Raw genomic sequence first — 12422 nt, forward strand, 5'->3', positions numbered from 1 at the left:
ATATTTATCACAAACTACATAGACATGGATTTTATTTTTTAAAGTCAAAGAACATTTAGAACTTTGTAACCTCAGAACAATATCTTAATATTTAGTATAAATGTGTACAACTGCGGATAAAAGACAGTTCCATTTGAAATAATGTAAGGTATTTCGTATTTATATCTCATAGTTCCAACCTATTGTAAATTTCAGGTTAAGAAATCACAAGCAGCAAGATTAGACACTATTCACCTGATATACCAAATTATTCTGCTACAGCAAGATTCAAGTAGCTTGAGTTTTTGTATACCTGGTCAAATTCTTGTTATTCAGCTGGCCTACTTAACTGGTTAATTAAATCTTTTTACTACAGATTAAAAGATTGCTTTTTAGAAGAAATCAACATATATATACATAGCACTTACTATATATTTTTTTAAAGATATAAAAAACACAGACTAATTGCTAACTTAAAGGCTAATTTTACTCTATTTTAGCCAGATGTGTGTTTGATTCAGAACAATAAGTGACCGTGTACTAATGAGGTTGTAATATTTTTAAATAATTGAATGGCGTTTACTTTTAAAGAGTTGTGCTAACATGATATAATTTTATTGGGTGCAATGGTTACAAGTTAAATATCACTCTTAAAAAAAAATTAATGATGATGACTCAAAAAAGTAAATGAAGATTTTTCAAGGTAAATATAAGGATTACTCATTAAACTTGAATAGTGTGTCCCAATATGTAGGTTATACCTGCTCTTATAGAACAGGGGGAAAACGGGGAAGGATGCCCATTATTACGATTTATCTACTATCTCTTTCAATGTCACCCCAAGTGTATTCTAAAAAATACACTAATATCTTTAAGACACCATTTTCTTTTTTTAAGACAAATGTGTTCAAGTCAAATGGTGTTAGGAAAACATCATCGATATTTTCTTTCAGAATTCATAAGGCTAAGAACATACGGGTCCTGAGAAATCCTCCAATAAAAACAAGTACTCAAAGAAAAGACAAACAAGCAAATGAAAAGACAGTCCAAATCTAGCTATATTGTATTTTTACCGTATGATTACCAAATTTTTCACTAGATATAACATTTAAGCTAGCCAACTGTTACCAGCCCAATATTCAGGGCAATAGCATTCTAAAATTTTTCAAAACTTCACAACCAGTTTTAAGGACTCTTTGGAACTTATTCATATTTCATGAGTGGGACTCATTTTTCTTTATTCTTTGTGATGCCACTCAGAACCTATACCCTAAAAACCTTCCATATGGTTTACGGAAATATCCTTCCTTAGCTTTCTATCTCAGTGTTGCAGCCCTTGAATTCACCTTACTAGCACACATCCAGCTTAAAGGAAAAAAATAACCCCTCTCAAAAAAGAAAGAACAACAAAAAAACACACACTATTTTGCACAGTTCCTTCATTTTCAAAGATTCTCATATATGTAGAGGCAAGTTCAAATTCTCAAATCTACATTTCTTGACATCTGCAAAGCAGCCCATTTTTGTACTTTAATCCACTAGTTACCACACAAAAGCCCTGCTCTAGGATGTCTACTTTCCTGAGCATACAGAACGCATTCTTCCAACCTCTGCACTTTTGCTCATTCCTCCATGTTTCCTGCTATGTGTTCAATTTGTATAACCGAGTCTATGTTGTTTCTTCAGTTCTTTCTACTCAAAGAAGGCTCAGTCATCATTTTAGTATGTGGTACTGCATTCTTCCACTTCATTCTAATATTACTTAGCAACTTTACTTCTACTCTTAACCATTACTCTTAATTTCAGTAGGCATATGCTGTCTGTTTTATCTCTTTATTTGTGGGTTTTGATTCTACCAATCAATTACCCTCTTGGAGGCTGGATACAGAAACATATTTATTTATTTTTTGCACAGGGAGAGAAAGCATCTAACAGTACCTTACGGAAGGCACTTAATCACTATGTACTGGTGCTTATATATTCATTTATTTATTCAACCACTTCTTCCTTGAATCATTCACCAAATATTTATTGTCTAGTTGTTGTCAAGTTCAAGGCTAGCACATTTCATTTAGAGGTGCCATGAATGTTCTGTTAATCTTGCTAGAGTGTATAGGTACAGCTTGCTGTTGAAGCGTGGAAGCGAAAAAGAGACGGTGGTGAACAGTTAAGTATTTTGAGGGGATAAGGGCAACAGTCAAAGAAGAAGCTATGATGAGAAGACTGTTGTGGCAGCCTGCAGCCTGTGCACAGAAGACATGGATCCCAACTTGTGCAATTCTTTGTTAACAGCCACCCTTTATTAGTGTTGAACAAATGACATTCAGACTTCTTAGCTATTAAAATGAGGAACTAGAATTCAGATGCAAATCTGTCACAAACTGTGTTATGATTCTATAACCACTTAATATTTTTCAAAGGATTTCACATGTATTATTGGATCAAATTTTATATTAACGTCAAAAAACCAGAAGACCTGGGATATTTGGTCATTCCGATCTTCAGTTAATCAGCTCCTCCTCAATGAAGAACCTAAAATATAACCCCACTATAAATAGACTGTCCTTATCGCACCAGTCTCCTTTGAACAGGTTTACACAGACCCAACTATTGGGCATTAACTCTTTGAAGTACAAGGTTTTCATCTACGAAAGCCATATCTTATTGAACAGAAGTCAGGCAATCTAAAGACTTAATGAAAAGTTCCCGAGGTACATGCTTCCTTACCTGAGGGACCCACAGGATGTGCCTCTAAGAGTTATAAATTATAACAGGCTGAGACGATGTTTAAAATCAGTTCTTTGTGTTATGCTATGTTTGAGAACAATGGGAGTGTTCTTCGAACAATGCAGGCTAAAACAATCTCTCTGTGTGTGTATTTCTTTAAAGGTAGTAATAATACGAAAGCAGAGCTGGGAGTCAGGGACGCTAGTTTACAAACACCAGTTTACTGAAGCTGCTTCTTACTAATAAGTAAGTTCCAAAATGAGTCAAACAGAAATGGAATGCTGAACAATTAAGATTCTCTCCCCATAAGCCCACCTCTATCATTTTATTAAAGGCTATTGGGAAAACCCTTACTGAATAACTAATTCTAAATTATATTCGATGAAAACAAATTAATGTAATAATTTTCTTTCTGAAATTAATTTAAATCTCTGTGGATGCTGCAACAAATTTAGTCTTTACTATGCATACAGAAAGTTATGAAAAGCCTTATTGCACTCACTGCTTTAGGCAAAGATTCATTGTTCCACAGTCACTGGTAATAGCCATTATTTCAATTTAGCAAACTTGCTTTAATCAATCATTTTTGCCTATTTGGCTCAAATATTTAAAATTGTTCTGCATTTTGTCACTGTAGATAGCGTACTTGTTGAGATGTTATTGTTGCAATGTGTATTGTTTCCAAAAGGCTCTATTTTGCTTATAGAAATTCTCCCCCAGGTATATTTTTTTTCTCTAATTTTATTCTTGTCATTGAATTCAAACACAGGAAATACAATCTTCATGCATATTATCAAATTCAGATGTTGCTGATAATTTAAGTGCAAAATTAATCTATATTTACAATGTGGCTATTTCATTGCAGTGGATACTAACTTTTGCTTTAGAAATGTTTCAAATTTATATTACATCTGAATATCTATAGTAAAATTGTCCTTTTTCTTTCCATTAATCAAAATATTGCAATTAGTAGAATTTAAAAATATATTCAAAACAAAAGCACTTTTGACAGGGTTTCAAAAAATAAATCCATTTTTACTTGATCTAACAATCACACATATTAATAGCATAAAATACTAAAGAAAATAAATTGAAAAGTTACCAATATTTTTGATGGTGTGAGAAAAGGAACATTAGAAATTAATAAACTAGAATGTTAGAAAATTTTATTGGAAGATGCCCAGTAGACACGACAGAAGCACAAATAGGTGTGTGTCCTGTAAATACATCCCCAGGATGGGACCCTTCAGTCAGGGAAGAGAAGAAGAGAGTCCTGTCCAATTTAATAATTTCGGGACAATTTATGTGACCCCAAGTGAAATCCTTTAAGTTCTCTCGATCTCTGTTTCTAAGTACATGGAGTGTTCTATTGAGAAGATTGCACATGAGCCTAATACCAGATCAAGACAAGCCATGGATGACCTTATTCAGTGCCTTGACTCAGTCAATGTCATAGCTGTCCCCTCCTGGTAGGAAGTTTTCCAGGGCTCCCATTAGCTGAAAACGCCAAACAGGGAAATTCTTCCCAAGTTCTGAAAGACTTCAGACCAGGGAATTAGCCCTCACCCAGAGATAAAGTTTCTGCTAGGATGTCCTGTACAGACCCATCCCGAAAACCTGCCAAGTTAAGGAAGTGTGAGAAGTCTCTCATAAAAGGAAACGCCCCCCTGGCTTTCACCTTTCCCTTTTGCTATTGGCACAGTCATACCTCAGCTGATGATACGTGTAACACAATGTGTGGAATCAGCAGTTCTCACGCACGCTTTCTTTCCTTCCTTCCTATATTGAACATCTATACACATGTAATCCTGGGTTGTGGGCTATGACAAAGCTGAAGCCATAAAGCCTCCTTTAGGGGAAAAAGAAGTAACAACTGTGATGCATTCAAACAGGGATATGAAGATATAAGGACTAATTTGGAACTGAAGACTTTTTCTTTTCTTTTTCTTTCTTTCTTTCTTTTTTTTAAGGAGGGCGCAGCTCACAGTGGCCCATGTGGGGATCTAACTGGCAACCTTGGTGTTATTAGCACCACACTAACCAACTGATCTAACCGGCCACCCCCTAGGGACTGAAGGCTTTTTAACAACACTCCATCATTCTCCACTATTTATTGTTATTTTCATTTCCTTCTGCTTTCTCTTTCTTTCTTTCTTTCTTTCTTTCTTTCTTTCTTTCTTTCTTTCTTTCTTTCTTTCTTTCTTTCTTTCTTTCTTTCTCTCTTTCTTTCTTTCTTTCTTTCTTTCTTTCTTCCTTTTCTCCCTGTATTTGTTTGTTTGTTTATTTTTGCAATTGATGTTTTTTATGTTTAGCCTGCCATTTTTTCCTTCCTGGTTCTGATCATAAATACTAACATTGTGCACTGGTTTTATGTAGGTCTATTGTGTCAACAAGAAGGCAGAGAAATATCTGCCTTCTGATCTGACCCACAGTGAGCATAATTAAACAACACAAAAAACAAAAAACAAAAAACAACACAATGTAGTATTCTGAGTATTAGGTTGGTACAAAAGTAATTGTGCACAATTATTTTTAACCTTTTAAACCACAATTACTTTTGCTCCAACCTAATATCTAATTTCCCTAAGAGAATAACTTAAGCATAAAATCCATATTAGCAGGAAATTCAAAAATCAAAATTAAAATCTTATGTTAAAATAGAAAAGTAGGGTTAGGGTCAAAGATTAAATAATTGGAAAACTCTATAAATGTATATATATTTATAGTTAGTGATTATTTTTTAAAATTAAGCGAATACGTGTCATTTTACTTTTTATTAGTAATAACTTTTTTATTATTAATAATTTTTATTATTAATAATCAACATTACACAGCTACTTTCTACTTGTCCTGACTTACACAGAGTACATTTTTCTAGATTTAGTTCACAATATAAATACAATTCTTACAAATTTGTCTACTTTGCTACTTTGTATTTAATGGTATGCATAAAGACCCTACCTTTTTATGTATGTAAGAACTTCATCCAAATGTGCAATGTCTGCCTATGTGACTTTACAGGTAAATCTCTAAGTTATGAGCCCTAATTCAGAACTTAGAATAGTTTGTAACTCATATATTTAAATAAAAATGCAAGCTTAGATAGTTATAGATAGATGATAGATAGATAGATAGATAGATAGATAGATAGATAGATAGATAGATAGATAGATAGATAGATAGATGATAGAGAAAGATAGGTAGATATAATCGAACAGAAGTGTTCTGCTCTTGATATAATTTTAATTTTACTTAAGGGGAATCTGTGCTAGAGAAAGATTAGCATATTTTCCTCATTCTAGTTTTGAGTACTTTTCTCAGTTTCCTGAGTAACAATAGTTAAGAGTCCATTTTATGAATATGTGCCTATATTTCGTGAACATCCAGAAACTACCAAACTTTGTCCCATTCCATGAGGGCTAACAGCGTCCGAGGAACATGGGGCTTGAGTATTGGCGCTGGGAAAAGCCAGACATTTTCTGTGAGGCTTTGACCTTCTCAGACCTCAGATTCATTTCCTGCAGCATGATGATAACACTCTTTCACTTGCTTAGAGAGCTTTCTAAAGGTGAAAAGAGGGTGGGATGAATGTGCTTTGATACAACAGTGACGCAAAACAGCACTTTCTTTTTATTTTATTCTAGCTTATTTGCTTAATTGGCATTGTCACTGGAATTACATCTAGTGTGTGAATGAAATAAATACTGATATATGGTGATATTCGTAGTGACATGGGGAAATTCTACAAGTAATATCTTCAGATACATTTGAAAACAAAAGTAATAAGCTCCCAAATCTGAGTGAAGATGATGCACTTTAAATATAGTTTGATCATCACCATGATAGAACTTAATTTCCACACATGCTTCAGCTCCTCTACCAAAACAACAGACAGACTTCTTATCATTATCATCCTTTAGGTAGTTGACAAAACATTTTTTCAATGGTATAGTGAAATATTAATGATAATTTAGTCAATTTAAATATATGTGATATCTTTTAGTCAATATGAAATATAAATAATACATTTTTCTAATCTATTAGAGTCTTTGTATCTTACGAAAAATCACTGCATGGATTTATTTCATATTCTGATACACAATTTTACTATTTTTTTTAAGATGACGTATTATAACCAAAGGATATTTTGAAACATTTAGGGAAACATCCCTGAACTCATGCTTTATAATAGCTTTTGAGACATTACTTTAGTGGTATGTTACGATATTGTTCTGAGTTTGACAGTGGCACTTGGAAGGGCCTGGAGCATCCCCTCAGCCCACTGCAGAGGCATGGTTACAAGACAGCAATAAGTACTATATACCTGGATGTGTCAGTTATAACATCACTAAGAATCCAAGAGTCTAAAGAATGACAAGGTAGTATTTAATAAGGGTAGTGCCTTTCCTTAGTCAACCTAGATTAACCTAGATTGGAAGAGTATTTTAGAAATAAAATATGGACTCTTAATAAAAGGCTGATTTATTAATTAATCATAGCAGTCTTGATCTTTAGCCAGATAGAAATTTGGATTAAAAAAAAACAACACAAAACAAAAAAAAACTGAGGTCAAGTGAGAAATAACCATACTCTAAGCATGGATTGTCGTGCTTCAAGGTACATTGTGTTTACTGTGGTGTGACAGTTGGGATACTGAAAAAGATGGAAAACAATAGCAGACCTTCTCTTCCCTTAGAGACACTTCTATCTATTAAACTCTCAAGGCGACTGACGAGAAGTAATATTTCTGTTAACAATCAGTTCTAAAGTTATTCCTAACTATGAAATGAACCAATTTACAACTCTGTATATCTCAGTAATGACTATGTGCTTATTTAACCATAAAATCTATAAAACACACCCACAGAGACAAGCAATTGAGCAGCAATAAAGCTACTGAAATTGCTAAAGGTAGTCGATGAAGTAATGCTAAATTGGATGCCATTTTTATTCAGGTAAATACTGTACCCATTTGTCTGTGAACTACTTTTTCAGGCTCTTTTTCAATTATTTCTCAGTGAAAGAGGACAAATTCCCTTGCTTTAGACCTTTGCTTTAATGACAGTGCTAATTTGAATTCTTAGTACATTGGCTACATTGTGTTAGTTTATTAGGCAATAATGCACAGTCACTTCAGCAAACAAAGTTAATATTCTTTGTGTTTTTAATTAGATTTGAGAAGGAAAAAAACAGGTAAAATGTTAGATTTACTTTAAAAATAAATCCAAATATTGCCTAGATTAAATGTGGATAGGGAATAAACTGATGATTGAGTGTGCAGTGGAGATGTTAAAGCATTTAAAAAGATATGCTGGTGAAAACTGTTTCCAGACTTAGAAGTTCATATTACATCACGGTAAAGCCACAACTATGAAGAAGTTCCTTTAATTATAGATTATTGCAGTTTTCCTCACTAGGACTCTTAGGTCAACAGTCCATTGAGCCAGCCAGAGGATGTTCTCATAGGTTATATGAATGCACAGAAAATTACCAAAAAGAGTTATGATATAGAATTTGCCATTTCATGATGAATCATATTTTAATCATAAAATACTTAAACTATTGGTTTCAAAACACAGTTTCTAATATGAATATACCCTTTTGTTATCTGGAAGTTCATAAACATGGTGTTTAATCAACAGAAGCTAGATCAAAGTTTTGATGTGTTGTTCAGAAGGTCCCCAAACACTTCACACACTGCTCATGTTGAAGAGTAAAATTAATCAATTAAATGGTATTAGATTGGATATACAATATCACCAACTTTTCATTAAGTGTCATCAAAGCTAAAACTCAAACTCCCTTTCCTCTCTTTTCCCTCTATCACTCTGCTAACATAGATGCTACAGTCTTGGCCCCATGGAGAGGAATTTTATTATCTCCCTATCACAGTATTTTCATAGGACGGGCCGCCTGTGCAGTGTGTTTTAATTTAAGGTTTTCTTTAATATACAGAGGGTGCCAAAAAAGTGTATACGCATTTTAAAAAAAGGAAAACTATTAAAATTTTAATACTCAATATTTACCAATAACAAAAAATGACTACAAGTCATGTTTGACTTCTGCAATTACAAGAGGTGCTCAAAGTGGTTACCATCAGCATCCAGACACTTCTGATTACAACAAATTACTGCTTGAGCAATGTTGACCAAAGTGTCCATTTGTATACATTTTTTTGGCACCGCCGGCATATATGAAAGTGCAATTTCCATATATAATAAAAATGGATTCCCTAATTGAGAACCCAATCAATGACAAGCACTTTTCAAAATGTTTATATGTACTAGGATATTTAATACTCACAGCAATTCTATGAAGTAAGTACTATTATCATCTCTATTTTACACATAAAAAATGGAAACAAACGTCAAGTAACTTGCACACAGCGAGCAATTTGAAAAGCTGGAGTTCAAATCATGGAATTCTGACTTTATATTGCATTCTTCATCTCTAAGCTACCTTTACATATATAACATAAGGATAAATTATTCAAGTAAATAGAAATAGAACACATTATTTAAGTATCAAACTAAAAAAGTACAATTGAAACAAATATGACCTAAACAATATAATATTTAAAAATCAGTTATATGTGACATTCACCATTTTATTACAAAAATAAGAAATAAGTAGCTGGGGACCAAAGAAGTGAAATTATTATCTTACCATCTATGAATTAATTAGTAGAAGTTATACAGTTAAAACTCTTACTCTCAGAGATTGATTTATCTTCACTGAATTATATTATTGAGATGTTTCAAAAAATTTAATTCATCGCCAGTAAGTTTTGATCATGTGTGGTAAAGCATCCTCTAGATGGCTCCCAGGGATCCCTACTTCCTGGTATTCATGACTTAATATAATCTCCTCCCCTTAAGAACAGGCTAGACTTATTCACTCACTTCTAATGAATAAATTAGGGGATGTCACTCCTGAGATTAGATTACAAAAAGGCGAGCACTTCCATCATGAGTCGGCTCTCTCTGTCTGTCTGTCTCTTTCCCTTTCTCAATCAGTGCCCCAACTCTGGGAGATGCCAGGTGCCATGATGTGAGTAGCCATGTAGAGAGACTAACATGGCAGGAAACAATCTTTCTCCACTAATGAATGAGAACCCGAAGATTGCCATTAGGCAAAAGAAAGCTTAGAATGGGATCCTCCCCTGCTGGAACATTGAGATGACTGCAGCCCCAATCAACACCCTAACCACACACTCATGAGATATCTGAGCTTGAATCACAGAGCTAAGCTGCAGCTAGATTCCTGACCCATAGACACTAAGTTTTGGAGTCTTTTCTTTTCTTTTTTTTTTTAGGCAGTAACATAGAACAAATATGCCATGCATATATTTTTAAATACATATAGAGAGGCAGGCATAAATCACAAATCCAGCACAGATACACTTAAAATAGCCTACCTTCAAGGACAAAATCATATTTGCTTATGTCAATGAAATTGTCTTTATCCCACACTATTTCAACTCATGCCAATCAGACCAAAAAACAAACTGTGTCTAAAAATTAGTTCTAATTAAGAATTAATAGGAAAAAAGAAAGTTGTTTTTCAAGGAAATGAAGCAGTGCTTAAGGAGATTACATTTTTACAACTTGGCAATTGCCAAATTTTTTCCCAAATGTAAGAGTTAATTTCTCCACCTTCACGTGCAAAGATTGGTGAAATCCATGTTCCTGCCTTTATGAAAATATAGCCACAGTTTAAGAAATATGCTTTGTACTATTAAAAATATTTTCCTATAATAAACGTAATGTAAACGTAATGCAAATGTGTTAATTCAAATATCTAATGGGAAATATATATTTTAAAAGTGATTCATTGTCCCATCCCAATGAAACTGATTTCTAATAATTAGTACCATATCAGTCTTTTTTGTTACTTTTGTAAATTAATCTTTTTTGAGTTCAAAAGCAAAACTATAAAGTGGATCTCTGTGAATTGAATAAATTCTAAAATATATTTGTTTAATTCTTAATCATTTCTTATGACACTGGTAAATTCTAAATAGGCTATGGATTTCATCCCTAAGTATTGTCTTCCAAAATTGACTACAAAGTAATAAAAACAAGTCCAGTAGAAGTTGTTTTTACTAATAACTAGTCAGATCAAATTTCAGAGGAATGCTAAGTATGTCTCCATAAAATTTAAATGTGAATTTTTGGGAGCCTCTTAAACCTCTGAAGTTCAATATGTATAGATGATCTGTAGCTGAAGCTATGAAAACATCCAGTTGCTATCAAACAATGCTTACTGTGTACATTCAAAGAGAGGGAAAGGATGATAGTGAAAAGTCTGTGCATTGCTTTTAACGTTTCAAAGTGGAAATAAAATTGCAATGTACTCTTTACTTAATCCATATTTCCCCCAAATTCACTAATCTCATTTTCATCTATTCTTAAGAACCGCATCTCATTTTCTTCCAATAGGTCATGACCCCTATGAGAGTAGTACTGTATAGGGAAATGCTAAGAATAGAGGAAGCAATTCAACTTCCATGGTCAATGATAGAAACACTTGACTAGAAACCAGGTTTTACATAAATGCATTTTCTTCTAGTTTACTTTTTCATTCACCAATATATTCATATCTGACATCAATTTGATAAATTGTTTTAATGCCGTCATACTTATGTCATGATTTTCCAAGTATTCGGTGGAAAACAAACAAAACAAAACAAAACAAAACAAAAAAAACAGAATAGAACAAGAACTTCACATTTCAATATTTTGTTTACTTTGAATGTGAACCATTCTTTGAATTAGTGCTATTACTATTAATGGTGCATTAATATGTCTTAATTACTGCTCAGAATTATAGCCAATAATTAAAAAAAATAATAATTAGAAAATAATAAGACCTAGTAAATAGAAGTTTAAAAAAATCACCACCAATGGATAGCCCAAATGTGAACCTGGGAAAGACCATGGTATTATTAGTATTGCATTCAAAGATAGCTTGATAATACTGACAAAAGAAGGAATTGCAGAATGGCTAGGTTGGAGAGAAACATAGCCAGTCCCTCTTTCTGATATCAAATTACATCAACATTTCAATCCTATTATTCTTGAGCAGAGGTAATTATTAGATAGGAATTTTCTAAGAAAATATTTACTTTTGCTCTATTATTATAAAATTACACGAATGATATCTGTGCTGAAGTTTAACATTTAGTTCTAAAATCTTGTCAGCTGAGTAGTGGTGCTTTGCCTTAACAAGAGCAACAGGGATAATTATTGGATGTTTTAACTATGCTACCGTGATGTATTACTGTTTAAATATGTACTAATTAGGACATGGGGAGTCATATTTTAAGTTTTCCCTACATTTTTCTTTACTTTTGAAAAAAGTATTATTTATAAATAAAAAGTTGGATAACATTCATCAAAGCACTTTTGAAATTAAAATTCACTGATCCATTACTGTTTCAGGATTTATATTTTACCCATACAAGATTTCTGAAGATCTTTATAAGTATAGTGCCCACTTATTCTTCTAACAGGCTGCTTAATGATTTGCAACTGTATCACAGAATGCCACAACTCTAAGAAGTTGATAATAACAGAGCAGATAGTCCTATTTATGTAAGTAACATGCAGGAAGTATTCAAAAAGGAATTCAGAATATTTTGTGTGTGCGTACGTGTGTGTGTATACAGGAAATTGTATGGGGAATATATATATACATTTATACATGTATATATG

Source organism: Rhinolophus ferrumequinum, chromosome 4 (assembly GCF_004115265.2).
Source record: "Rhinolophus ferrumequinum isolate MPI-CBG mRhiFer1 chromosome 4, mRhiFer1_v1.p, whole genome shotgun sequence".
NCBI lineage: Eukaryota > Metazoa > Chordata > Mammalia > Chiroptera > Rhinolophidae > Rhinolophus > Rhinolophus ferrumequinum.